Genomic DNA, 26980 nt, shown 5'->3' with positions numbered 1-26980 from the left:
TTGCTACAGGCCTGTAATTGAGCTTGACATTGTTGGCAAAGCTATATGTCAAACAGGACAAGAGACGCTTTTGATCATAAATCAAAGCACTGCTGTTGGCAGAACATGCACAGAAAGAGCCTCTTGGGTAAAATTAATTATTGAAATGTTCAGTCTGAAGAACATTTTTAGAGTCATATTTGCAATATTTTTATCTGTTTATATTTTTCCCAGAGGTCCACTTATGACATTTTGTTTTTCAACCACTCTTCATTCCTTATTCCTGTTTTTAGTGACTGGGCCAAGACTTATACACAGTGGAAAGTGGAATTTCTTGTTTTCTTGCAGAAATTTCTCATAAAATGTGATCTTATCTTCACTGAGTCAAGAGCACAACTTAGACTCACCAATGAAGTAAAGAAACAACCCGCAGTGACAGCCAGAGATTTGAAGGCATCATTGGTACAGGCTAACATTTACTGTCTGTAAAACCTTAAACAAGCAGATTGACTATAGTGGGACAACACAAAATAAGTCTCTGCATACAAAAAGAACATTACTGTATTTTTCGAAAGAGCACATTAACACTCCACAGTGGTAGTGTCACATTGTTTTGTGGATAGATGACACTAAGATTGAACTATTTCTGCTCTACTTCTGTCGTAAAATGACACCAACATCACTAAAACAAACAATCATCACAACCGTAATGTATGATAGAGGTAACATCATGATTAGGTAATTGTGTTGCTGTGAGCTCTATTTTAATCAGTCCACTTGTTTCGAAAGTGCCTCTGGTTTATCTAGTATTGTAGGGTTGCGTACTTCCAATACTGACCTTTGTTGCACTGGGGTCACAAACTGTGTTTGTTCAGAATGTGCAAAAAAGTATGATTTGAAACTTTAGCAGTTCTTTTATTTCAGTTCTAAACTACATGTTATTTTAATTGGATAAAACGTAAAAGTAAACTCCAATGTAAAAAAAAAAAAATGTTGCCATACTGTGATACTGTGAAAAATAATATTAACCTTTATATAAAAACAAATTGCAATTATCTTATAGACCCATATTTTGTTCATTTTCATTTCATGAAAAACGGATAACTTTTCGTAACTTTTAACTTTTTTTTTATTTAGAATGGGATGGCAGTAATGCATTTTGAAAACATTGTGACAGGGCCATGTTCACTATTTGTACTTCTGTAAGTAACGCTGGCTGTATTAATATTACATTGGTCTATACAGCGATATATTGTATTGTTTTTGTTTTCAATACGTTATTGACGTTATGCAGCATACAATATTAATATATATAATGTTTTAAAAGTATATACTTTTTTCTTTTAATTTTTAAATTCCTGTTTCACAGTTAAAGTAAAGGATCTAAGAGTAGTGTTGAAATAATAAAAGCCACATTTGGAAGAACTGCCACCAGTGTATGATTGTTAATGAGACACAAGCAAACTGATATATGCAGTTTATTTTGCTTTGTTTCATATTGCTTGTACAATTCCGTAAAACTGGTGCTTGCTTATATAAGAGTTTTTTTATCCTCTTCAGTAACACAGACGCCATGAATTATTATAGATATTATTATATTATTATAATTGTCTTGCAATATATATATAGTATTGCAGAATCACAGTATCGAGATATCATCATTATCGTGAGATGCCCTATGATTCACGCCCCCTTTGATTAGTCTTTCTAAAAGAAAAGAAATCTACACATTATAGATGCTTGTCAGTTCAGAGAAGAGGAATTTGAGTTACAGTTAACTGAAATACCGTAAGATGATTGTGTGTTAACCTTATAGAGTAGAGGCATGTCCAGTTAGGGGCAGCAGTACAGTGAGCTGTGGTGCTGGAGGTGCTTTGGTGGCAGGCTTATTTATGAAAGTGTGTATTAATAGAGCAAGAGGATACTGTGTGGTCGGGGTCGCGGGGTCAGGGGCTGTGAATCCTGGGAGGTGGAGAGATGAGATAGCTGGCGTCGCCTTGGGGGGGCCTGTGTTGAGAGGTATTGAAAGGTCATGTTGAAAGTGATAGGGCCATAACTCACGGCCCTCAGCCGGGCACCCTCCCGCCCCTCGGCAGGTGCCGCCCACCTCGCTTTTATGTCTTTGTTAATGTGGGCAGTGGGCAGCAGAGGTGCGGCGTGAGGCTGTCTGAAGTGGGTGCATATTCAGCTCAGAATAATGAGATGTATTATATATGCAGATTTATTCGCAGTGTATTATTCTGGCAGTGTACTACATTAAATCTGGCTTTTGATCAGGTTTAATCCAGCACATATACACTGTTACAGGATGGTTGTTGCTTAACTTATTACTTATTGAAATGTGTATCAAATTATATAAATAATATAATTAATGTATTATATACTGTAGCAATATAATATAATTCATAGTAAATAAAAACAAGTAATTATTATTATTTTTATTTTGTATTTATTTATTTTTTTTACAGACATTTATTAGGTTATTTGAAGTGTTGCAATAAAATATACACAGACTGATATTGAAAAATACATTTAGCTGTATCAGCAGTACAGAAGAGTATAACATTTATTCCGAAGGCAGCTATAAATGAACTATAAATGCTGTAAAATTAATAAAATATATTTGAATGCAGTAGTGCAACATAATTTAAACATTTACAATAAATAGATTATTAAATTATAGGTATGTAGGTCACATCTAAGATTTGTCATAATTTATAGTATTAAAGTTTGAGATGATAATTTTGATATCTGATTTCAAGTGTTCCCAGAATTTAATATTTTAAGGTGGAGAAAAAAGAGGACATAATTTGTATTGAATGATTCATAATTAATGTTTGTTTGTGCAAATTATTTTTAATTGTAATCTATATGCATTTAATTTTATACAGAGCAAAGCCATTTATTGATCTGCCAATAGGAAACTGTTTACTCTGATAGCTTGATTTCCTCAAGAAGCAAGTGGGGAAAAACTTTGCTTTGAGAACAAAGCATTCAAAGGTGACATGCTTGTAATTTATCTTCACAAGTGGGAAGTGGATCCCATTAGTCTCTTCCTTCAGTATGTTTACTGTTTAACATGCATGTAGCTTAGAATGTATTACACTGGGAGAAGGCCTTCCTAATATTATTTAATCCTGTACAACTATTGTTTAAACTAAACGCTTATCTAACTCAAAACACAGTTCATTATTTTTGTATTGGCCTATCATTTTCACAATTATACAGCTCTGGAAAACAACAAGAGACCACTTAAAATGATGAGTTTCTTTGATTTTACCAAATTGAAAACCTCTGGAATATAATCAAGAGGAAGATGGATGATCACAAGCCATCAAATCAAGATGAACTGTTTGGATTTTTGAAGTGGCATAAAGTTATCCAAAAGCAGTGTGTAAGACTGGTGAGGGAGAACATGCCAAAATGCATGAAGACACTGGTTAAAAACCAGGGTTATTCCACCAAATATTGATTTTTGAACTGTTAAAACTTTATGAATATAAACATTTTTTTGCCTTATTTGAGGTCTGAAAGCTCTGCATCTTTTTTGTTATTTCAGCCATTTCAGTTATTTTCAGTCATTTTCTGCAAATAAATGCTCTAAATGACAATTTTTTTTTTTGGAATTTGGGAGAAATGTTGTTTGTAGTTTATAGAATAAAACCACAATATTCAGCAATGTTATTTTTTTCCAGAGCTGTATATTGTCAAATATCTCCCTTTTTGTTTGTTTCAGTTTACTACATGATTTGAACACCTAAACTCTCCCGTACACTGTGTCTAAATTTATTGATAAATGAACAAGTAGACATTCTACAAAAGTACCTGAAATAAACTCCTTTTACATTGACTTCCATTAAATGTTAAGGTTTTATCTCTTTCCTGAAAAGTTACTGTTTTGGAGATAGTTTCCATGTTTTTCATTGGACAAGGATGATACAGTGTATTAATAACTGTAATAACCAGCTCAACTTCCAGGCCTTTTCAAGCTAGTTGCTTCCCAATGACTTTTTCATATTTTAACATTTGCTAAACATTCAACAGCCCTTTACTGTGAACTTGTGGAGATGTACAGTAAATGTCAACTAGCGAATTGAGCCTCAGTCCAGAATTACCGCTGCAGGATAACGAGGGAGTATTTATGTGAGAGCGTTAGACGTAACGAAGGCCTGCTAAAATGGATTACCTCGTCCTGCAGCCACTGAGCGATTCAGCACCTCCACTAATGACCTCTCCCTCCATATCCTCCTCAGCCATTCCCATCTGCTGTGATTTAATGCCGATTATCCAGCCTCCTCCACGGCTCCTGGGCTCTGATTGGTCTGCTGTGCTGCTAATCTGTGAGGGCTTATAGTATTTGTAAAATGTGAGACACAAAGAGCACTTTTGTTTCTTCGCAGGGAGGCGGGAACACGTGTGGGTACCTGCTGCCACTAGTAGTGGTGGTGAGGATGCTTGTTTTGATGATGTTGAGGATGCTCCTCTGAGGCTCATCAGTCTAGGATAGACAGCATCACAGAGGAAGCCTAATGTAGTGCATGCAGTAATCTCAGCCACCAGCAATTAGGTCTGCGGCTTCCCAGGGGAGCTGAAGCTTCGTCCGCAGCTGAAGGTTAAACACAAAAGGAGACACATTCCTGCACCAGCAGCAGCAGCAGCACCACCAGCAGCAGCAATAGCAGAAGGGTGAAAAGGAGAGGACAAGCTAGCAGCCCGGATCGGATAGCCAGCACACAAGCAAGAGGATCGGGAGCAGAGCTGAGCTAAAAGAGAGAGCGAGAGCATTGAGGCCGCTGATATACGTTCCTGGGATAGCAGCAGGGGGCCTGATATGATCCCCCATGTGGAGAAGACAACGAGGGGGCTACAGATTTATCGATGACCTGGGGCTTGTGTTTGTCCCTCTGCCAGAACTAACAGCCACTGTTGACATTACTGCCAGGAGAAGCCAGGAGAATGCCTTCATGTGAGGGTAAGTGTGTGTGTGTGTGTGTGTGTGTGTGTGTTGACATGTATTCAGTATATCAGTGCTTTTAAAGTGTGCAGGTAAAGCAATAATGTAATATTACAGTATATACTGTTTGTTTTCATGTTATACCATTTTGGGGTTACATGTATATATTGTACAATAAGTCTATATTCAAATTATCATGACGAGCCTTATCAATACAGGTGCATCTCAAAAATAATCATTGGAATATCATTGAAAAGTTACTTTATTTCAGTAATTCAGTTCAAAATGTTAAACTATTTTATATATTATATAGATGCACTGTATAACACACAGAGTGATCTATTTTAGAGCATTTATTTATTTTATTGTTGATGATTATGGCTTACAGCCAATGAAAACCCAAAAATCAAAAACAAAAAAAAAATAGAATATTATATAAGACCAATTAGTACTTTTAGCAGTGTGGGCAGTGTGCCAAGTCCTGCTGGAAAATGAAATCCGCATCTCCATAAAAGTTGTCAGCAGAGGGAAGCATGAAGTGCTGTTAGATTTTGCGAGAAAAGTTTGCGGGATTTTGCAGGGACTTTGGATTGGATGTGACACAGTGGATCAACACCAGCAGATGACATGTCTCTCCAAACCATCATTGTTTATCAGAACATTTTATATTCATTTGCAAATCAAGAGATTAGAGTCTGGAGGAAGAGTGGAGAGACACACAGTCCAAACTGCTTGAGGTCTAGTGTGAAGTTTCTACAATCAGTGATGGTTTGGAGAGACATGTCATTCATCTGCTGGTGTTGATCCACTGTGTTCTATTGTAATATTGTTTCTGCTGTGCGGGTTCCTATCTTTTTTATGTCCTTTATCAGCTATTGTGAGTGTGAGCTACGGTGAACTATGATTGTTGCTGCTGTTAAACTGCCTGGAACATCATGTTTGTCATGTTGTGTAAACAGTATCACATTCTGCTTGACACATTATATCATGTGTAGTCATTTTTATGCATGTTGCTACTGAGTACTGAACGGCATAGAAATAGTGTATAATTACACTACTAGTGAGAGACAATTAGTAGCATTTTCTGAGTATGTACAGTACCAGTCAAGGTTTGGACACACCTCTTCTCAGTCAATGGTTTTCTTTTTCTTTTTATGATTTTTTTTTTTACTTTGTAAATTTAATCTTGAAGACTATATTAAAGCTATGCAGGAACACATGCAGAATTATTTTGTAAAATATAAAATATATATTTTAAATAATATTTTAGATTCTTCTAAGCAGCACAGTTATCTTTGAGGACAGATCTGCACACTGTTGGTATTTTAATACAATGTCTTCATGAGGGAGAGTCACCTGGAACAGTTTTCTCAGCGTCTTAAAGGAAGGAGTTTCTGAAGGTGCTGAACAATAATTACTGTTTTTCCTTCAGACTGTAAAGCTCCAGCTCATCCCAATTAAATCACCTTAAATCACCATCTCAGTTCATCAGGTTTAGATCAAGAGATTGTGGAGGACTAACACATTTTTTCTTTACTACCTAATTCCTTCTTTACTACCTTATGTCTAATAATTGTTTTTAAGATTGACACTACGTGAAAAATTGACAGAAACACCAAAAAATTGAGATATAGATTCAACCATTATGATTTTATAGATTGATTTATAGATTGAAAAGCAATTAAAGAAGTTGGTAAATGTTTAAATCACTAAGCTGCACACTGTAGGAGTTTATAGTTTATAATTGATATGGTTTATAATGCAGGAGGTTGAGGTTCTTTGTGCCAATTATGTTGTATGTTTGTAGTAGTATCATTACAGCAGTGTTAACTTTTTACAATTTTGGGATTTAGGGCCCTCTCTGGTGAGAATAGGTAATTGCACCAAGAATGCGGTTGAATAATTTTAAACTGGGTGGATGTGATGATGCGGTGTTCTTTCAGAGCGGATGAATCCGATTCCAGGTTATGTTCAGTCAGAGAGAGAGAGAGAGAGAGAAAGCTCAGTCAGAAACTTCACTTTAACACTCTTTGTTTTTACTATGAGTGAATGAGCTACTGAGCTCTGAGTTTCCTCTTCTGAAGTCTCCATTGCTCCACTTGCCACTCGCGTTTAGTAAAACTGAGCCGGATCCTCTTTTAAGAGGCTGTACATGTGACGTAGGTACTCATGTGATGTGGCCAGAGGAACTCCCGCGAAAAGTGACCCAACACCCCAGATTTTAGAATGAATATATGAGCAGGGATACTTGTTCCAGTAGTATTATCTTCTACCTTCTCCACTTAGAAATGCTTCTGCTTTCAGTTTAGAAACAAAGTAATGTGGACTGCCACTTTAAATAATGCAATATCTTAGCTGTGCTTTCTGTAAATAAATGGGTGGGAATCAAGTCTTATGTCTGTTATCTATTTCAATGATTTAATACACAGTAAGCACCTATCACCATGTGTTTATAGGATAGATTGGGGATTCAACAATGCAATCACTGTTGAATCCCCAATCAAAGTTTACTTTTTTTTGCTGCACAAAAGAAAAAATATATTTCTGCACAGTATATTTCATTTTACTGCAATATCTAAAACAAAGACAGCGTAATTAATATTGTGACATGTTGGACGTTTGGTGGAAATTCTTGAATTTTGTAATTTATAAGTATATCACTGAATATAATACTTAATGTTTAATTTAATTAATAATAATATAACATATATCCTGCAGCTCAGCTTAATAAGCAGATCTTTAAATGATCATGCTCTCCAACTTCAGTAAAGCTGCAGACACCCACTTTAATAAGCTGCCCAGGGAGCTGCTTTATTAATGTGTTTTTATGAAGTTCAAAGCAGTAGAGCACAGTTAAAGAAAAAGAGAATACTTTATAAAGCGAAAGACTTCAAACCAATAGATTTCTCAGACAGTTCTTAGAATCAAGTGAGCTTTAATAAGTATAATTTCATCATAACTTTTTAGAAGGATACTTTTTCTTTAACAGAAAAAGAGCGGTCGCCTTAGTAGAGCCTTTGTTTTTTATTTAACAGATCAGGTTAAAAAAATCTAGTATAGAAGTATGTTTTTGTGCTGCTTTGATAATGTAATAAAGTGATAATGTGTAGGTCATGTGTGTCCCAGTCCTCACTTCAAAAGCAAGAACAGGCATCTGCTGTTATTATCCTGTTCTACGTACCTAAAACTAAGCACCTCTCACATACTTGAAAGTTTTAGACAAGTTACATTTATAATCTGCTTTTTCTGTTTGGTTTAAAGCCGTGCTAAACAGCACTGACCCTTTGGAAGTGTTCCCACTCTCTGGATAAGTTCTCTAATCTGCTAATTCCCCTACTCCTATTTCCTCCTTATATAAGAGCAGTGCAGTCAGCACAGCTTGCTATAGAGATATGTGCTGAATCTTCACAAAAAACACAGTGTCCATAGGAGAGTTCAGTGTGAAAATACACTGCTAACTAAGAGGAACAAAAGGTCTTCTCTCACATTTGCCAAGAAACATAATGATGACCACCAAGCCTTTTGTGTTTTAGATTTTATTTTTTAAATAAAATTTGCTCCTAAGGAACACAGTATTCCACAACAAGAACCGCCATGAATTAGTACAAACATTAAAACATGGTGGTGGTAGTGTGATGGTGTAATAGTGTTTTACTGTGTTAGGGCCTTGGAAATTTGCCATATTTGTCAAAATCATGAATTCTGCCCAGTACCAGAAAATCATGATCCAGTAATCTAAACTTTAAGCACAATCAGATCATATACAGTAAGACACGAAGAAGCATTGGCCAGTGTCCTGACTTGAACCACATTAAAATGCTGCGATAGGATGATCAAATCAGCAGTTCATGCTTGAAAGCTCTCTCTATTGTGGCTGAATTAAGGCAAAGAACAGTGAGCAAAGTTCCCAATTATCTTTTGACCTTGATCCTAAATATGTGAAAAGTTCTTTTAAGGGTATTTTAACAACTCAAAGTTCCATTAGGATGCTTTTATGTGACTCCTGGTTGAACAATTCTCTGCATTTCCTTTTGTAGATAGTTCTTTTAAAGAGGTTTTATATAACATTAAATGTATTCCACCACTGTTACAAATCAAAGAACACTGTTCTCACTACAGTATCCTTTTTATAGTACAATATAGAAAAACCCTTACATGGGATTAGTGGGCGGAGGCTGTGGTTGGAGGTTTAGCATCTCTTATAGTAACATTTCATTAGCTAGAGTAACTATAGCATTAGTTTGTTCATCAAAACAAAAGTTTCCAAAAAATACCTGTAAAATTCAATTAATGTGTCCATTAATGTCTCCATAAGTGTAGCTCTGGGGAAAAAAAAAATAAGAGAGCACTTAAAAGTGATGAATTTCTTTGTTTTTACCAAATTGAAAACCTCCGGAATATAATCAACTGAAAAGATGGATGATCACAAGCCATCAAACCAAACTGAACTGCTTGAATTTTTGCACCAGGAGTAAAGCATCATAAAGTTATCCAAAAGCAGTGTGTAAGACTGGTGGAGGAGAACATGATGCCAAGATGCATGAAAACTGTGATTAAAAACCAGGGTTATGCCACCAACTCTTAAAACTTAATGAATATGAACTTGTTTTCTAATTATTATTTGAGGTCTGAAAGCTTTGTCTTTCTTGTTGTTTTAACCATTTCTCATTTTCTGTAAATAAATGCTCTAAATGACAATTGTATTTGGAATTTGTGAGAAATGTTGTCCGTAGTTTATATAGAATAAAACAACAATGTTCATTTTACTCAAACATATACCTATAAAAAGCAAAATCAGAGAAACTGATTCAGAAACTGGAGTGGTCTCTTCAGTTAAACTTTGCATTAAAGCAGGATAAGTTTGTGGCAAATTCTTCACCTCCAGTATTTAAATCACAAACTTCATTAGCTACAGGTCTGAGCCCGAGCCTCGACCGGTGTGTGTTAGAGCAGTGGTGTGCAACTCGATAGCCTCTGCGGTTTCGGTTACAGGAGATTTCACTGGCTCTGGTTTCCTGTGAACTCCGGGGCTTGGTTTGTCTTTGTGGGCGTTGTGTGGAGGTGTATGGGCAGGTATGACCTGCTTTTCCCAGCCTGTGGCTCCACATCAGCTCCACTCCTCTCCCGAGCCTTTGTACTCCAGCAGATTCCAGTTTCGCCTCAAGTGGGCGTGAGAGCAGGAAACAAAGGGAGAATAGCATAAATGCCACTACGGAGTGGACAGAGGCTTCTCTGTCCACAGGTAAACCTATCCCTGTGGGGGTCCCCCAGCAATCAGGCACATCAGGGCTCTGTGGGGGTGGGGCTGGCAGGGTGGTGGTGAGATGGGTTTCTACACCTCTGAGCAGGGGTTCCTTTCTCATCGTACGCACCAGCGGACAATGGGAGGAATCTTGTCGGACATATTGATAAGCTAGTGGAGGCTGTTGAAAGGACTGATGCAATGCAGGTGAACATTAGCATGAATGAGTGATAAGAATGGATCATATGTAAAAAAAAAAAAAAGCGCAACACCAATCACCAATATTCCTATTTTTTTAACAAGGCAAGGCACGTTTATTTGTATAGCATCTTTTATACACAGATGCCATAGTCAACGTGTATTACTTAAAGATTTAAGTTCCAAAGCAAAAAAAAAAAACAGTTTAAAAGAAAGTTATAAGGAATTATAAATGAAAGGGGTAAAAACACACATTTATAACACATTTATAACAGATTAATACAAATTGGAATATAAGAAATAAATTAAAGACATTTATTTTAGGTCTGAAATTGACAATATGCATCATCCAATCAGCAGTGGTACTTGTTAAAATGAACACAAATCAGTCAATTTTCTATCAAAATGTTCTCCTCTGAACCTTCTATATCCAATGTCTTAATTCCAACAAATTGGACAGTGGGCTAATATGGGTTATTTCTTTATCATTTACCAGTTATCCTGCTAAGAAGGTGGGGTTTCACTTAATAAATTGATTGACGGCCTTGGTTGGAATATGTTATTGACTATATTGTGTTATTATGCAATTGTTTACATTAACAAATAGTTCTCTGCAATTTTTCCTCAAAAAAAAAAGTTCAATATTGGCATAAACTTGTGTTGTAAAATGTAAATGGTTTAGAAATACACCACCATTGGAATATGACACTTAATGGACAACATGTGTTCCTCTAGGCTGTAAACTCAAGTCCAGGAGAAATGAACAAAATGAACACACATGTTTATCACCATCTAATGGTTTCTAATAACTAATGACTAAATTTAACAGCTATGGCTTAATTTCAAGTGTACATGTTTCCTGCAGTAATTGTAATTACTGTAAAATTGTTAAACTGTAGAATGAAATGGTATTGGTGGCAGTTTTAATAGATGCTGTTGTTCCATATGTGTTTTGGAGGAATGGTAAGCTGAAATTCAGTGAAAACTCTGTGTGATGGTGGAGACCTTGACCTAGTCTTGAAGGTTTTAATAGTTCTGAATATTTTTCATAGTTTATTTGCACTTTTAAATGACTAAAAACTCAGGTTTTGGCCACTCTTGTAGGTCACTAAAATTAGTTTAAAATATTGTTTTAGAAGTGCTGATTTATTTCTATGTGATCAATAACCTACCAGTATTAGATTAGTATTAGTTCGCCATCTGTAGAATTATTGTCATCTGACATCATGACCAACATTCAGCCATGTTTGTGGCCAGCTGGGATTGTGCAACCACCCACCCCTAAAAAAAAAAAAAAAAAAGTTTGACCAGCTGACATGCTGTCAGGTATTTGTATCTATGCGAGTTATGCAGCACTATACACTTGCTTTCAGACTCTCTATGCACACAGGTAGTCAGTGTTTCAGAAGGATTATCAATATCTACGATTTCTTGGCAACCATTCAGGCCACTCTTATCATATTTAGAACCGCTATCGTTATAGGAAAAGAGGTAGTACTGAAGGCTGAAAGGCATTTTAGTCTCCCTGTCCTGATAAGACTAAAGTGCTAATACTTTCAGACTCTATTACGCTGTCTCCATTTACATCCACTGTAAAAGTGTCATTAAACTAATGTACGTAATTACAGTCCGTTTATAAGATTTACTGAGTCTGACCTTCCTCCTGAAAGATTTCTAGCAGTCCAGTGAATTGCGGACATGATGACTGGCATGAGGCCTAATGTAGTTAGACCGGGCTGAGCTGGAGAAAGAAGCCAAACAAGAGAAACAAGGTGATGAATGCAAAGAACAAAAAACGACCCCAGAGCCAACGGTTCTCCAGTCTGAAGGAGAAGCAAGCTGCTAAAAAATTTACGGCTTGCATCTTCTGCAGACGGAATACCAAACAGGCAAACAGTGGAAAGAGAAAGCAGAGAGAAACTAATGCTGGAGTTATTTTACTTGAATGTAGGAAATTACTTAGCAAATAATGACTTGTTGTGATTAATCTTGATTATTGATTGTAATACATATGATACACCTATTTCCTGCATTTTAAAGTCAAAAAATGGTCAATTAAAGTTTTTTTTTTATGTTTTTTACAGAGTGGTCCCAATTGGATAAAAAGCTCAAATAAAATGTAACTACCAGGATATTTTCCAAATATCAATATCATCATTAACATTTTAAAAATTTACTTTGACATTTAAAAACATTGACTTTATTTACTTGCAAAATAACTGTTCCTGCATTTCTAACTAAATCCAAATCTCAAACAGACCTCAAAGCATTGTTGGAGCACTCCATTGCCACAATACGTTGCAATGAGTAAATAATAAAATAGAGCTTCTATGATTTTCTGTGTATTTTTGACATAAAGAAAATGTAAAATTACAGTTTTCTTCTATTTGTTAACAAAGAAAGCTTTTTCATTTCATCTGTATCTTGCACCATACAATCTAAAAGTTGTTACAAACAGTTAATTCATGTGTTACGCTTATACAAATGTGTTTTTTTAGTGATATCACATGACAAAATATCACATGAAAAAAAGTCTTAACAATATCCTTCTGAGGGAATCTCCACAACATCACCTATGGAAAGGGTTACTTATATTATAAAGTACTATATTACTCTATATTACTCTATTTGGCATGATTTTCATTAAAAAAAAATCATTATTTCAGAACAATTGGGGTCCTTTTTTGGACTAACTATGGATTTGAGGGGTGGGGGATATCTCATAAATATCTGATTTGCAAGGATAGGACCAGTTTTTTTTATATATGAGAACATGCTTATCTCTGTATACTATTAGAAGCTTTTCTAAAAACATAATACAAATAATGTTGGGAAAAAAATATGATCCAGATGAAATACAAAGAAAAAACAGGTTGGATAAGCCTGACTTTTTTTTTTTTTTTTTTTGAGTGGGGGAGGGGGGGGTGGGGTGTGGGGTCTCTGGACTTTATTTTGAGAATGGTTGGATTTTTTTTTTTATTACTATTACATACTACACACCAGTAGGTGGCAACCTCAAACATACACTTGTAGGTCTTTGAGTCTTATCTGCTTGTGTTGGGCCTGAGGGGTCTTTGAGAGGTATTTCGGGACACAGAGCTCATCAGACACAGATAATCCTCATTCTCACTTTTATAGCTCTGAAATAGGCCATTAGAAATGATGGCAATATGCTGCATGTAGTGCTGCTTATAGTCTCAGTTCTGTCTGAGCTCGTCAATCATCAGCACATGGCAGTACTTTATAGAAGTATGTGTAAAATGGGCTGGATTCCTGCAGAGCTTTGTGCTTTTCTTTGCTGAAGCACAACAGATTCAACTCACCTGCTAATTGTCAGGTTTATTAGGTCAGTTAAAACAGAGAAACCAACAAACTGTCCACAGTCGCCTGCTTAATTTATGTTCAGCACTAGCCAACACATCTCCACCTCATAGTTCCTAAGTATATCAAGCTTCAAAGTCGCCCTATTTGTCTCCACCAGGTGCTTGTGCTTCCAATAAACCCTAAAAAGAAATCTTTATATTTCCATGTGAACGAGATTAACACGGAAGGAATGCCTGCAATTCTCCTGGAGCTGAATGAAGCTTTTGATTCTGTGGACTAAACATATTTTGCTTGGTTTGTGGAGAAAAGAACATTCTGAATTATGCACACAAAGTCACATCAGAGCCGTTTGATGACTCATTTCATTTCATACATTTTTGAGTCTTGTGGTACAATGGTATAATGATCATAGGGTATATTAGTTATGTAAAGCAGCTCTGTAAATCATTGTTCAACAGTGTTAATTTAAGGCCCCAGTGAGACACATGTGGGAGTTGTAGAGATGGAGGAGGCTGTGCTGTGATAGACGGGATAGAGATCATTACTGTAACCATAGAATATCACTGCAGAGTTAAGTGGACAATGCAGTTAAAGTTAAAAGTTAGTATTACTTTATTAGAGATCCTTCGTGCCGAGAGCCATCAGACTCTTCAACTCCTCCCAGCGGAGCCGGAGGAGAGCGGACAGTTGAGGAACACGTCTCATATGTTGTTTCAAATTACAGCCAATTTTTTTTTCTGTACAGTAATCACACACTGTACAACATGTACATCTGCACTCTGTGACTCTATTGACATTTTACTGTACATCCTTTACAGTTGCACTCCTGGACACTTGTCACTTTATGGTTCATCCTGTACATTTGCACTCCTTGGCACTATTGACTCTTTATGGTACATCCTGTACATTCTCACTCCTGGTCACTACTCACATTTAACTTAAATACAGTACTTGCACAGGTTTAGGGTTAGTATTTGTTGTATCTGCTGATATCTGCTCAAATGATATCTCTTATACATAATTTATTCTGTTTTACTGCACTACCTTATATCTACGGCTGGTTACCTTCACACTTTGTTTAGTTTTTTGTATTTATATATTTATGTATATATTCTTCATTCAGCATTTTTTTATTTATATCTTATATGGTATAGTTAATATTTAAAATGTAAGCTGTCTGTCTGTCTGTCTGTCTGTCTATCTATCTCAATTAATGCCATCGTTATAATAAAAAGCACTGAGGGTACATTCTCAGATGGAAGCATTCAGTGGGTGCATCCCAATTGCTTACTAATTATTAATAGTTTCAACTTTTAGTTTAGTAATCTAGTCTTCAAGTATATTGGGTGACAATGCTAACAGCTAATGATAACAGATACGACGATAATGATAAACACTCATATCTGCATGGTCAGAATATGCTGTTCCTTTTACTTGGGATACAGAGACTTTTATAATTATACTGTATGAAATAGCTTTTTTTTTGTCTTTTGTCATTTTTTTTGGTCCATCACGGTGGATAATGAAATCAAAAGAACTTGCAGTCTTCTTCCAAATCATCATAAGCTGAAGAAATGGTCTAAAATAGCAAAAACATGATGAATATAATGGCATAACTTGACTAATAGAAGGAGTGATGATTTGCATGAGTGACACTGTGCACTGTGTGTTTATTTATTGTAATAATAATAATTTTTAAAAAGCTGTTAGAATAAGAAAAATATCAAATGAGATATTGTAAAACACACTTAACAAAACATATTATGAGGGATGAGGGTTAAAGAAAGCATGCTTTAAGTTATAGTTAAGTGTTCTAGCCTTTTATATATTTATTTTTGTTAAAAAAAAAAAAGTTGGACTGTATAGACCATGTACATTTATGTTGTGTGTTTTGTACAGTTCCCTTTTTTCTGTGTATTTAGTAGCTAATTTTAAGTGTGAGCATCACAGAGACAGAAGAGAGAGTGTTTCTGATGAACCACTGTCTTCCACTTAGTGCTCTTATCAGGCCCTGTCTCGCCTCTTAAAGGCACATTATGGTTCTCGTTGGCGAAGCAGATCAGCACTTAGAGATATGTTTAAATTTAGACGCTGTGTGACTGGAAGTCTGTCAGGCGTCGCCACTCCAGCAGAGATACGGAAACACCCAAAGTGCTCCTCTGTGAAATAAGGGTGGCGTTTGAGATGGTGCTCACGCAAGGGGACATGCCTGATGCAATCAATGCGCAACTGAAGACTTTAGTTTAGTTAATTCAGACTTTATTCATTGATGTTCCAAATTTTATATGACATGAGACTAGTATTTTTTTCCATGATATTTCAGTTCCAAGATATGTGTGTGAGGACTTTATAATCGGTTTACATACTACTGTCCCATGACTTCTGGCATGTTTGTTATTATCACAATATTTAATCCGCTACTGTATTAGAATTTATTATTATTCTGTAATTTCATTTTGCTGATAGATGTTTCTGGTCATGTCACGTGACAAATATTTTGACATTATATCAAGGACATTGGTGAATTTTTCAAAATGTACAAATACAGCCACTGACATCTATTTGCTGTAAATTCTTTTATCAATAACTTTCGTAGGCAATTCTGCCTTCCTTTGCAAGGGCAGAAAACTAATTTACATTTATCTCATGATGTTAGATTTTGATTTTGACACGGCTGCACAATCTAACTAAAGCTTATCTGGAAAAAGAATGATTTCCTGAGGCTTTTGAAACGTTCAGCTAATTAAATTCTTATCTCCCTATCCTACATTTATAGCAACTGGCTCGCCCCGGCTCACTAACTCACTCACTCACTCATCCACTCACTTACACACAAACACACACACACACACACACACACACACACACACACACACACACACACACACACACACACACACACACACACACACACACACTTTCACATTTCTGTCTTTGTAGTGTTCCAGTGAGTTCTGTAATACTGAAACCATTGGGATAACTCCAGGCTTTTTTTAGATAGAAATAAAAGTTTGCATATAAGATTGGTTAACATATAAAATATGTTTTCCTTAGAGGGATCAGACAAGTGTCTATTAAAATGCCCATCTTTTCCAATCACTAGTCTCCTCAAATATGTTGACTTTTATATAGTATACTAATGTGACAAGAGAGTAGCTAAACATAAATGTCTGTCTACATGCCAAAAAAACATATAATTGTGAGCACATCTAAATAAATACATACATACATACAGCTCTGGAAAAAAAAATAAGAGACCACTTAAAATGATGAGTTTCTTTGATTTTACCAAATTGAAAACCTCTGGTATATAATTTAGAGGAAGATGGATGATCACAAACCATCAAACCAAGCTGAACTGCTTGAATTTTTTAACCAGGATTGGCATAAAGTTATCCTCCAAAAGCAGTGTGTAAATCTGGTGGAGAACATGATAAGCTGCAAGAAAACTATAATAAAAAACAGGGTTATTCCACGAAATATTGATATCTGAATTATTAAAACTTTATGAATATGAACTTTTTTTTTTTTTTGCATTATTTGAGGTCTGAAAGCTCTGCATCTTTTTTTCAACCGTTTCTCATTTTCTGCAAATAAATGCTCTTAATGACAATATTTTTATTTGAAATTTGGGAGAAATGTCTGTAGTTTATAAAATAAAACAACAATGTTTATTTCCAGAACTGTATATAAACGCATTCACTTGCTTCATCCGGGTCCTCCCTAATCGGTGCTCTTTGTTGGTCGTCTCCACGACAACCAGGCTCCAGCTCTCGACCAATCAGCAGCGCAGGGGGCGGGGAGAAGAGCGCGCGCTGATGCACGCACGGGCTGTGTTCGCAGGCAGGGAAACATGCAGGCGCTGAATACTAATGAGCACGCGGACAGGGCCGGGGTTAGCGTTAACTGCGCTGCAGAAACTACCGCTGAATAATACAAATAACAATAGCAACGCTGAACCGTGCAGCTACCGGCGCGTGCGTGCGCTCGTGCTTTAGCGGATACAAACACGGACAGGCTGCGCGCGGCTGCGGTACCCGGGCTGAGGTAGGTAAACTGGCTAGGTGTGCTAGTTAGTTATGTTGGCGTTATTCTCCAGTGCATGCATGTCTGTCTACTGTGTTGTTGTGTTGGTGTACTGGCTGCACGTGCGTGTGTGCTGCTTAGGCGACAGAATTACAGCATTAACATGCTGCTGCAGTAGCTCGTGCACATCTGGCTGGATATTCTGCTACTGCTGATGATGATGCTGATGATGCTCCACAGGCGTCCAAACAAATAGGCATCCAAACAAAAAATCTATATCTTAAAAAAATGTTGTTTTAAAAGGATATAATTGCTTTGATATGCTGTTCTGTTGTCATTATGTCAATTTAATTTATTGCTCTTAAAAATGAAAATATTTTAGTTATTGCAATAATTGATTTGACAAAAATTGTCCATAATAATTGTTATCAAAACCGACCTATTCAGTTATTAATCCCAATGCACATCTGGTCTAATGTTGATGGTGCTGCTGATGATGCTCCGCAGGCTTCCAAACATATAGGCATCCAAACAGGCGTCAGTGCCCGGCAGCAGCACAGACCAGGTCTGCATGGCTCTGCATGCATGTGTGTAATGATTAAACCCCCCCTGCCTGAGTCTAAAATCCACCTGTAGGTGGTCTCAGAGCTGTGCCTGTGCTGTGACTGCCATACCGTGACTGTCACCCCAGCCACTGCAAGGTCAGATGAGTGGGCTGAGGTAATAATGCCCCCCTCCTCCACCACAGCATTTACAATTTAGCACATGACTGAGTGAGAAAGATGGTGATTCAGTCAGTGGTAGGGTGTCTCTTTTATCATCTTCTGAAAGAAGCTGTATCATCCAGAAGCGGTGCTTCATTAACCCCTAGAATCCTATTTTTATTTTTATTTAGATAGGCCTGACTATTACATTAATTACATTATCAAATTCTCAATATACAATAAATGGACATGTCATCAGTAATATTTGATAATCGTCTATTGTGTGACTTTTACATTTGATTGTATGTTTGTTTACATATAGTATATAGCAGTGAACAACATTTTTTAGACAGTCATGCAATGATCAGTGCTTAAGTAACTGTGAATCTATACATATAGTATAGACTACAGTAGGCGAAGAAAAAAATATACAGCTCTGGAAAAAAGAATTTAAGAGACTTCTTTATTAAATCAGTTTCTCTGATTTTTATTTATAGGTATATGTTTGAGTAAAATGAACATTGTTGTTTTATTGTATAAACTAGAGACAACATTAAAAATATTTTGTCATTTAGAGCATTTATTTGCAGTAAATGAGACATGGCTGGCATATCAGAAAAGAAGCCGTGCTTTCAAACCTCACATAATGCAAATAAAACAAGTTAATATTCATAAAGTTTTAAGAGTTCAAAAATCAATATTTGGTGGAATAACCCTGGTTTTTAAATCTCATTTTTCATGCATCTTGGCATGTTCTCCTCCATGAGTCTTACACACTGCTTTTGGAAAACTTTATGCCACTCCTGGTGCAAAAATTCAAGCAGTTCAGCTTGGTTTGATGGCTTTTCATCATCCATCTTCATCTTGAGATATATTTTCAATTTGGTGAAATTAAAGATAATTCTCTTGTTTCTCTTGATAAGTCTCTTGTTTTTTTCCAGAGCTGTATATTTCCCAAACTATTATTAAAATGTTAAATTAAAGTGTTTTTTGTCTTTTAAAAGGGTATACTTGCTTTGATATGCTGTTAAAATGACAATAATATTGTTTATTGCATTAATTTATTTGACAAAATATTGTCCACAATAATTGTTTTAGTGACCGGCATATTCAGTTATTAATCCGAATGCAGATACAGCTGTGAATGATTTGGTAACCGGGTGGTTTTTTTTAATGTATTTTGTGGAGTCCCACAGGGATCAGTTTAAGTGTCTGTTAAACTGATGAGTTGGTGGTTGGTGTGGCGCAGTGGATAACACCACTCCCTGCCACTGGCAGTGAGTTACCTCATCATGTTGGAGACTGAGGTTCAATTCCCCATCTGGGTGACTATATTGTGCTACACCAATAAGAGTCCTTGGGCAAGACTAACTGACCCACCTCTGTAATGTAAATGTAAATGAGTTATGGATTGCATTCAGGGTTTTAGGGGTTAAAACATGAACAAAAACACAATAACACAGTTCTATGGTGAGTTTTTTCCAAAAGCCTAAAGATGATTTTTAGATGGTGGAGCTAGAGTGAGAATCACACTGAGCATTTTCTCATTACATTAACATATGTTTAATATTTGGATGATTTGTTGAAACTGGGCACAAGCCATGGCAATAACTGGCTTCTCCTAGAGGCTGTTTGCTAAATAGAGCAGCAGGGGGGCTGGACAAAATTTGCATAATAATTTTACTGACTTTTTTTCTTATTTGGGAAGCTGTGTATGTCTTTGAAGATGCAAGTAAACAAACAGATAAACAAAATAAAAAAATAGCCACTGTGAGAAAGAAATAAACAGCAGAGCAATAATGCATTGCTGAATATCCCCACAAATGCATAATTTAAATTAAATAAAATTAAAAACAAGCATAAATAAATACATAAACACGTGAAAGTGAAAGGTGTTTTGGTAGTTCAGACAGTCTGCACATAAATAAGCAGACATCAGGCTGTATTTATTTATTTAGTTATTTTAAGCTTTAGAATGCACTTTATTAATAGATCATCTGGACGTACGGTGCCTCTGCAGTGTAACACTTTTTAAATGGATAATCTGTTAATCCACACTAAAGTGAAGGATTTGGAGCTCTCTGTGTGGGTATTTAAATGAGAATCAGACTGAAATCTGTGTTTTATTGGAAGCAGATGGCAGAGTGCCTTATTTATACTGAATATGTAATTAAAAAGGGGTCATAGCTGCAGTGATTAGCCCACTTATGACATTTAGGATAATATATATAAAACCTCAGTGCCTGAGTGAAAAAGGGTGTTGAACAGTTTTGCATTGGTTTGTTCCAGTAGGGAAAAATTAGTGGTCGTATTGTGGAAAACGTTAAGGAATGTGTTTACGCTGAGCGAGCAAAGCGCTGTAATAGTCTCATTATATCAGTTATTTAGCTTTCAACAGAATATTACATTTCCAAATAGCTGTCTGTGCTCTAGCAGGAAAAAAAAAGGAAAACTGATTGAAAGTTGATTTTTTTTTACCATTAAGAGAGTTTGAAATAATGTGCTGGAGGTCCCACTTCAGTCCGTTTTTTTTCTGCTTGTTTCATATTGGTGTGTATCACTCTCTAGTGAAAAAACATGTATCTCCAAAAAAGCAAAAAATAAAAATTAAGAGACCACTTTAAAATTGAGTTTTTGTTTTATTTTTTTTTTCCAAATTGAAAACCTCTAGAATAATCAAGAAGAAGATGCATGATCACAACCATCAAACCAAGCTGCTTGAATTTTTGCACCAGGAGTGCTGGCATAAAGTTATCTAAAAGCAGTGTGTAAGACTGGTGGAGGAGAACATGCCAAGATGCATGAAAACTGTGCTTAAAAACCAGGGTTATTCCACCAAATATTGATTTCTGAACTCTCAAAACTTTATGAATATGAACTTTTTTCTTTGTATTATTTGAGATGTGAAAGATCTGCATAATTTTTGTTATATTTCCGCAAATTTATGCTTTAAATGAAAATATGTTTATTTGGAATTTGGGAGAAATGTTGTCTGTAGTTTATGGAATAAAACCACAATGTTCATTTTACTCAAACATATACCTATAAGTAGCAAAATCAGAGAAACTAGTAGTCTCTTTAATTTTTTTCCATATTTTACCATATTGTCCAGCTCTTCCAGTAAAATATGAGTTAGGATTTGGAACCCTGGTGCGAGTGTAAGGTAAAGCAGCTTGCCGTATCTGTAGGTGGTGCTGGAATTTGTATGAGCAGGGGAAACTTGGCTTCTTCATGTCACCCGGGTGCATCACCGTTTTTGGACAGAGACATAGGTGTGCAGAGGATCCTGACCTGATCAGTATCAGTTTAAAGGCTGGGCCTGGCGTAACGCTGCAGTCATGCCCGGTATGAGAAGATGAGTGATGTTAGCTTTGCCGGGTGGTTTTCTTTGGCTCAGGTTTGTGCTGACACCTTCAGTCACTGCACATTCTTTGAGCTCCTGGCTGATGGTTTCTCTAGGGTCCAGTGAGGCCAGCCTCCCTAGAGCCTCCTCTCCTCTGCAGTGCTGTGAATGTGTGACTGAGGATGAGAATTATTGCTTGAGAAGAGTTTAAAGGGTCAGACACAGTTGCTGTTTAGTATTTAGTGATCTAGGTTATTGTCTGTATCAGGGATTTTAATGTTTTTAATGCAGCCTAGCAGATATGCATATGATCTGTTGTTTAACAGCTAAACAACTGATTAAACTAGTGGAATCAGATCCGCTGCTGGTTATTTACAATGAAAAAATGCACCCACGTTGGGCTTTTAATGATACTGTTTGAAACCGCCATACCAACTGTTTATTTAACAGTTGTGTTAACAGTTTTTAATAAATATATTGTAATAAGAAGATCACCTTGTTTCTTTTAAAATGAAAAAATATTAGAATTTTGTGAATGATATTATACCATAAAATATTGTGCCATATCACCCACCCCGAATTATCACATCAGGGTTCTACTTTTTTGCTGTTTTTAGCAAAAAAGAAAATCACACTGTTCCCATTTCCCATTATATATCGACTATAAACAGATATAGACAAATTTCCGCCCAGTATAATTTAATTTACTTTAATCCTGGATATATAGATATTTAGGGAGTGCATTATTAGTATCATATCATTCTGAATTATTGACTTGTGTTACAAATCTAATAAACATCTTGTATTTTTTTAATATCTCAGTTAGGAGTGTGCCATGTCATATTGCATGCAATATTAAAATGCAATTTTCAATTTGTTGCAGTAGTGTATTCCTGAAATATATATATTTTTAATTTTTCAGTGTTTTTCATGTTAACTCTTGGACCAGGGCTGAGAAACACTATAATGCACTTTAATTAAATAACATGGTTCTTTCACTTTTTCAGTGTACATTATACTAATTTCATGATGAATATCATGAAATTTAAATTAAATATAAATTGTCCAGAATGACTGAAAAATTTTTTTTTTCTCTACTAACTTTTACCTAACTTTATTTCACATTTCATAGATCAATCAAATTTTATTTAATTTTGGGAAAAAGGGGAAGACCCTCTTTCACAGTGTAGCCAAGAACTAATTACAAATCCTTACATATTAAAACAACTATGAAAAAAGCAACTTAATTAGTTAAAAATAAAATAATGGTTTAAAAGAGCAAAGATAAAAAGCAATTTTAAAAAGCTGTCAAATACGAATAACAACTAAGCCAATATACAACTAAGCCAATAGCAACTAAGACAATATACATTGATTTGACAGCAATTATACTCTATATACTTTATATATGTTACAGTTTAGCCCGTGTCTGTCTCGTTGTGTCTCCCTCTCCTGGTCTATTGTGCTCCTGCCCCTCTGTTTTCCTGTCATGTGTCCCGGCCATGTGCTATTGTTGTGTTTTTGTCCTTGTCTCCGCCCTAGCCCTGCCCTAGCCATTAGTGCTGTAACCTCTTGTCTCATTTGTAACCCCGCCCCCTTGTTAGCTCCCACAGGTGTCCCTTATGTTTGCCTGTATATAATACCCCATGTGCTCCTTGTTCTGTGTCGTGCTTTGTTTGATCTAGTCCTGTTTCTCTGTCAGAATCTTGTTTAGTTGTGTTTTTGCGCCTTTGAGCCTTTTTGTCTGCAGTGTTCTGGTTTGTTTTCTTTAGTTTATTTATTTGTTTGACCTTGTCCCGTGTGTTTGTTATTTTGGTCTACAGTTCTGGTTGTTTATCTTTATAGTGTTTTGTTCCTTGCTTCTCAAGACCTAGTTTATCTTTTGTTTTATAGTCTTTAAGTGTTTACTTTAAGTGTTTTTTTTGTCTCAGTTTTTGGTTTGCTTTTTAGTTATGTCTAAAAATAAATATGACTTGCATTTGCATCCGGCCTCCTCGTCTGTGTTACATAAAGCACGACCAACTGAGGATGTAGCAAGTCTTTATTCGGCGATGCAGGAACAGCAGGAGTTTTTGGAGAGCCTTGTTTCCACGCTTCAAGACGGACAGCCGCTGGTATTACCCTCATTGATGTCTTCCCCCTGTGAATATGATGGGGAACACGGGACCTGTGAGGGCTTCATCATGCAGTGCTCCCTCTACCTCGACCATTTGTTGTGCCCTACCCTTCCAGAACTTATAAAGGTACTTTTTATCAAGACTTTACTGAGGGGTAGGGCTTCACAATGGGCAGACATTGTGTCTGACCAAAGGCCTGAAAAGGCAAAGACGGTGGAGGGATTCTTTGAGCTACTGAAGCTCAGATTTTCAAGAGCACCTGCTGCCCCAGCTCCAGCTTCAACTCCAGCTCCAGCAGCTCCCGCTGCTCCAGCCTCAGCTCCAGCTCCAGCAGCTCCCGCTGCTCCAGCCTCAGCTCCAGCTCCAGCAGCTCCCGCTGCTCCAGCCTCAGCTCCAGCTCCAGCAGCTCCCGCTGCTCCAGCCTCAGCTCCAGCTCAAGCACCAGCAGCTTCCGCTGCTCCAGCTCCAGCTCAAGCACCAGCAGCTTCCGCTGCTCCAGCTCCAGCTCAAGCACCAGCAGCTTCCGCTGCTCCAGCCTCAGCTCCAGCTCAAGCACCAGCAGCTTCCGCTGCTCCAGCCTCAGCTCCAGCTCAAGCACCAGCAGCTTCCGCTGCTCCAGCCTCAGCTCCAGCTCAAGCACCAGCAGCTTCCGCTGCTCCAGCCTCAGCTCCAGCTCAAGCACCAGCAGCTTCCGCTGCTCCAGCCTCAGCTCCAGCACCTGCTGCCTCAGCTCCAGCTCCAGCACCTGCTGCCTCAGCTCCAGCTCCAGCACCTGCTGCCTCAGCTCCAGCTCCAGCACCTGCTGCCTCAGCTCCAGCACCTGCTGCCTCAGCTCCAGCACCTGCTGCCTCAGCTCCAGCACCTGCTGCCTCAGCTCCAGCACCTGCTGCCTCAGCTCCAGCACCTGCTGCCTCTGCTACAGAACTTGCTCCAGTGCAAGCAGTGCTTGCCACTCTTGTGGTACCCTCTGACTCTGTGCCCGCGGCTCCGGCCGCCTCTGACTCTTTGCCCGCGGCTCCGGCCGCCTCTGACCCTGTGCCCGCGGCTCCGGCCGTCTCTGACCCTGTGCCCGCGGTTCCGGCCGCCTCTGACCCTGTGCCCACTCCCAGAACTTTGTATGCCCCCAGGCCTGCTCCCAGGTCACGGGCTCCTAGGCCCGCCCCAAGGCCCCCGGACCTCTGCCCAAGAACTGTGCCCAGGCTGGCCCCTCTAACTACCCCACAGACTTTAGCCAGTCCTGGGCATCCCCAAGTTTTGTTTGTTCCCATGTCTCTCCCTGTCCTGGTCCCAGTGTCTGTGTTTGTTCCCATTCCTGTCCCCGGTGGTTTTTCTGTTCCCATCCCTGTCACCGTATTTGTGTCAGTCCCAGTAAGTGTATTTGTCCCGGTTCCATCGCCCTGTCTTGTCCAGACCCAGTTTGTCCAGCCCAAGTCCTCTGTCCAGTCTAAGCCCCTAGCCCAGTCTATGTTCTCCTCCACAGTCCAGTCTCTGTCCCAGTCTAACGTCCAGCCCCCTGTCCAGTCTCAGCCCCCTGTCCAGTCTTTCATCAAGTCTCGGTCCCCTGTCCAGTCTTTCGTCCAGTCTCAGTCCCCTGTCCAGTCTTTCGTCCAGTCTCAGTCCCCTGTCCAGTCTTTCGTCCAGTCTCAGTCCCCTGTCCAGTCTTTCGTCCAGTCTCAGTCCCCTGTCCAGTCTCCGTCTACTGTCCAGCCCTGTGTCCTGTCCCCTGTCCAGTCCCAGTCTCCATCCCCTGTCCCGTCTCCGTTCCAGGTCCTGTCCCCGTTTCGTGTCCAGTCTCATGTCCAGTCTCAGCCCCTGTTCGGTCGTTAGTCCCGTCTATGTTCCCTTCCTCTGTTCCCTCTCTCTCGGCGCCCCTGGTAGTGGCGCCGTTGAAGGGGGGTTATGTTACAGTTTAGCCCGTGTCTGTCTCGTTGTGTCTCCCTCTCCTGGTCTATTGTGCTCCTGCCCCTCTGTTTTCCTGTCATGTGTCCCGGCCATGTGCTATTGTTGTGTTTTTGTCCTTGTCTCCGCCCTAGCCCTGCCCTAGCCATTAGTGCTGTAACCTCTTGTCTCATTTGTAACCCCGCCCCCTTGTTAGCTCCCACAGGTGTCCCTTATGTTTGCCTGTATATAATACCCCATGTGCTCCTTGTTCTGTGTCGTGCTTTGTTTGATCTAGTCCTGTTTCTCTGTCAGAATCTTGTTTAGTTGTGTTTTTGCGCCTTTGAGCCTTTTTGTCTGCAGTGTTCTGGTTTGTTTTCTTTAGTTTATTTATTTGTTTGACCTTGTCCCGTGTGTTTGTTATTTTGGTCTACAGTTCTGGTTGTTTATCTTTATAGTGTTTTGTTCCTTGCTTCTCAAGACCTAGTTTATCTTTTGTTTTATAGTCTTTAAGTGTTTACTTTAAGTGTTTTTTTTGTCTCAGTTTTTGGTTTGCTTTTTAGTTATGTCTAAAAATAAATATGACTTGCATTTGCATCCGGCCTCCTCGTCTGTGTTACAATATATGTCAGAACATGATACATATGTATTACATAAACCACATACAAACTACATACAAACTACATGCACTACATTAACCCAAATCTAACCTTAAAACTGAGCAGCGAAAAATGTATCCTGTCAATTTCACTAAATAAGGATTAACACACACACACACACACACACACACACACATATACACAACATAATCCATATAAGGAGAAGGTAAACACAGTGAAGGGCCGCGTTCTGACGGAGACGTTAGCAGTACAGAGCTTCATGATGCGAGCTCTATTTCTGCCTCTGACGTTTGTTACTGATGACAGTTCTCATTTATCAGACGAGCAACAAGCTTCAGTCAAAAGAGGCCCAGTTATGTTTAGGTCACGCCGGCAACCCAACGAAGACAAATTAATTTGCCTCTCCAGGGCAATGCAAATTAGCTGCTCTAATCCTTAAGGCCGGTACAACTGCCAACACCATATTCGTTATGCAGAGCACACGACGCCGAGCTGACACAACAGAGCTTTCCGTTTCTTTATCACTGTTACTGTATCTCTACATGATCACTCAGGAATACTGAACAGTGTTCTACAAAAGCAAATAGATGAACAC

General features: G+C 38.0%; 1 protein-coding gene across 14 annotated transcripts in view; it reads left to right on the top strand.

Moving 5' to 3' along the window:
• Positions 1-4366: 4366 nt before the first annotated feature.
• Positions 4367-26980, top strand: part of sorbs2b (sorbin and SH3 domain containing 2b) — a 95755-nt gene continuing 73141 nt past the window's right edge. For 7 of the 14 annotated variants that reach the window (XM_022684192.2, XM_049484451.1, XM_022684202.2 and 4 more), the window contains exon 1: positions 17506-17744. The gene's annotated coding sequence lies outside the window, so the exon portion shown is untranslated. Of the gene's footprint in view, positions 4952-17504; positions 17745-26980 lie in introns of those variants that run through there. The other 7 variants (XM_022684197.2, XM_022684194.2, XM_022684195.2 and 4 more) reach the window with 5 other exon arrangements.

Source organism: Astyanax mexicanus, chromosome 10 (assembly GCF_023375975.1).
Source record: "Astyanax mexicanus isolate ESR-SI-001 chromosome 10, AstMex3_surface, whole genome shotgun sequence".
Lineage (NCBI taxonomy): Eukaryota > Metazoa > Chordata > Actinopteri > Characiformes > Acestrorhamphidae > Astyanax > Astyanax mexicanus.
This window is presented reverse-complemented; position numbering and strand designations above follow the sequence as displayed.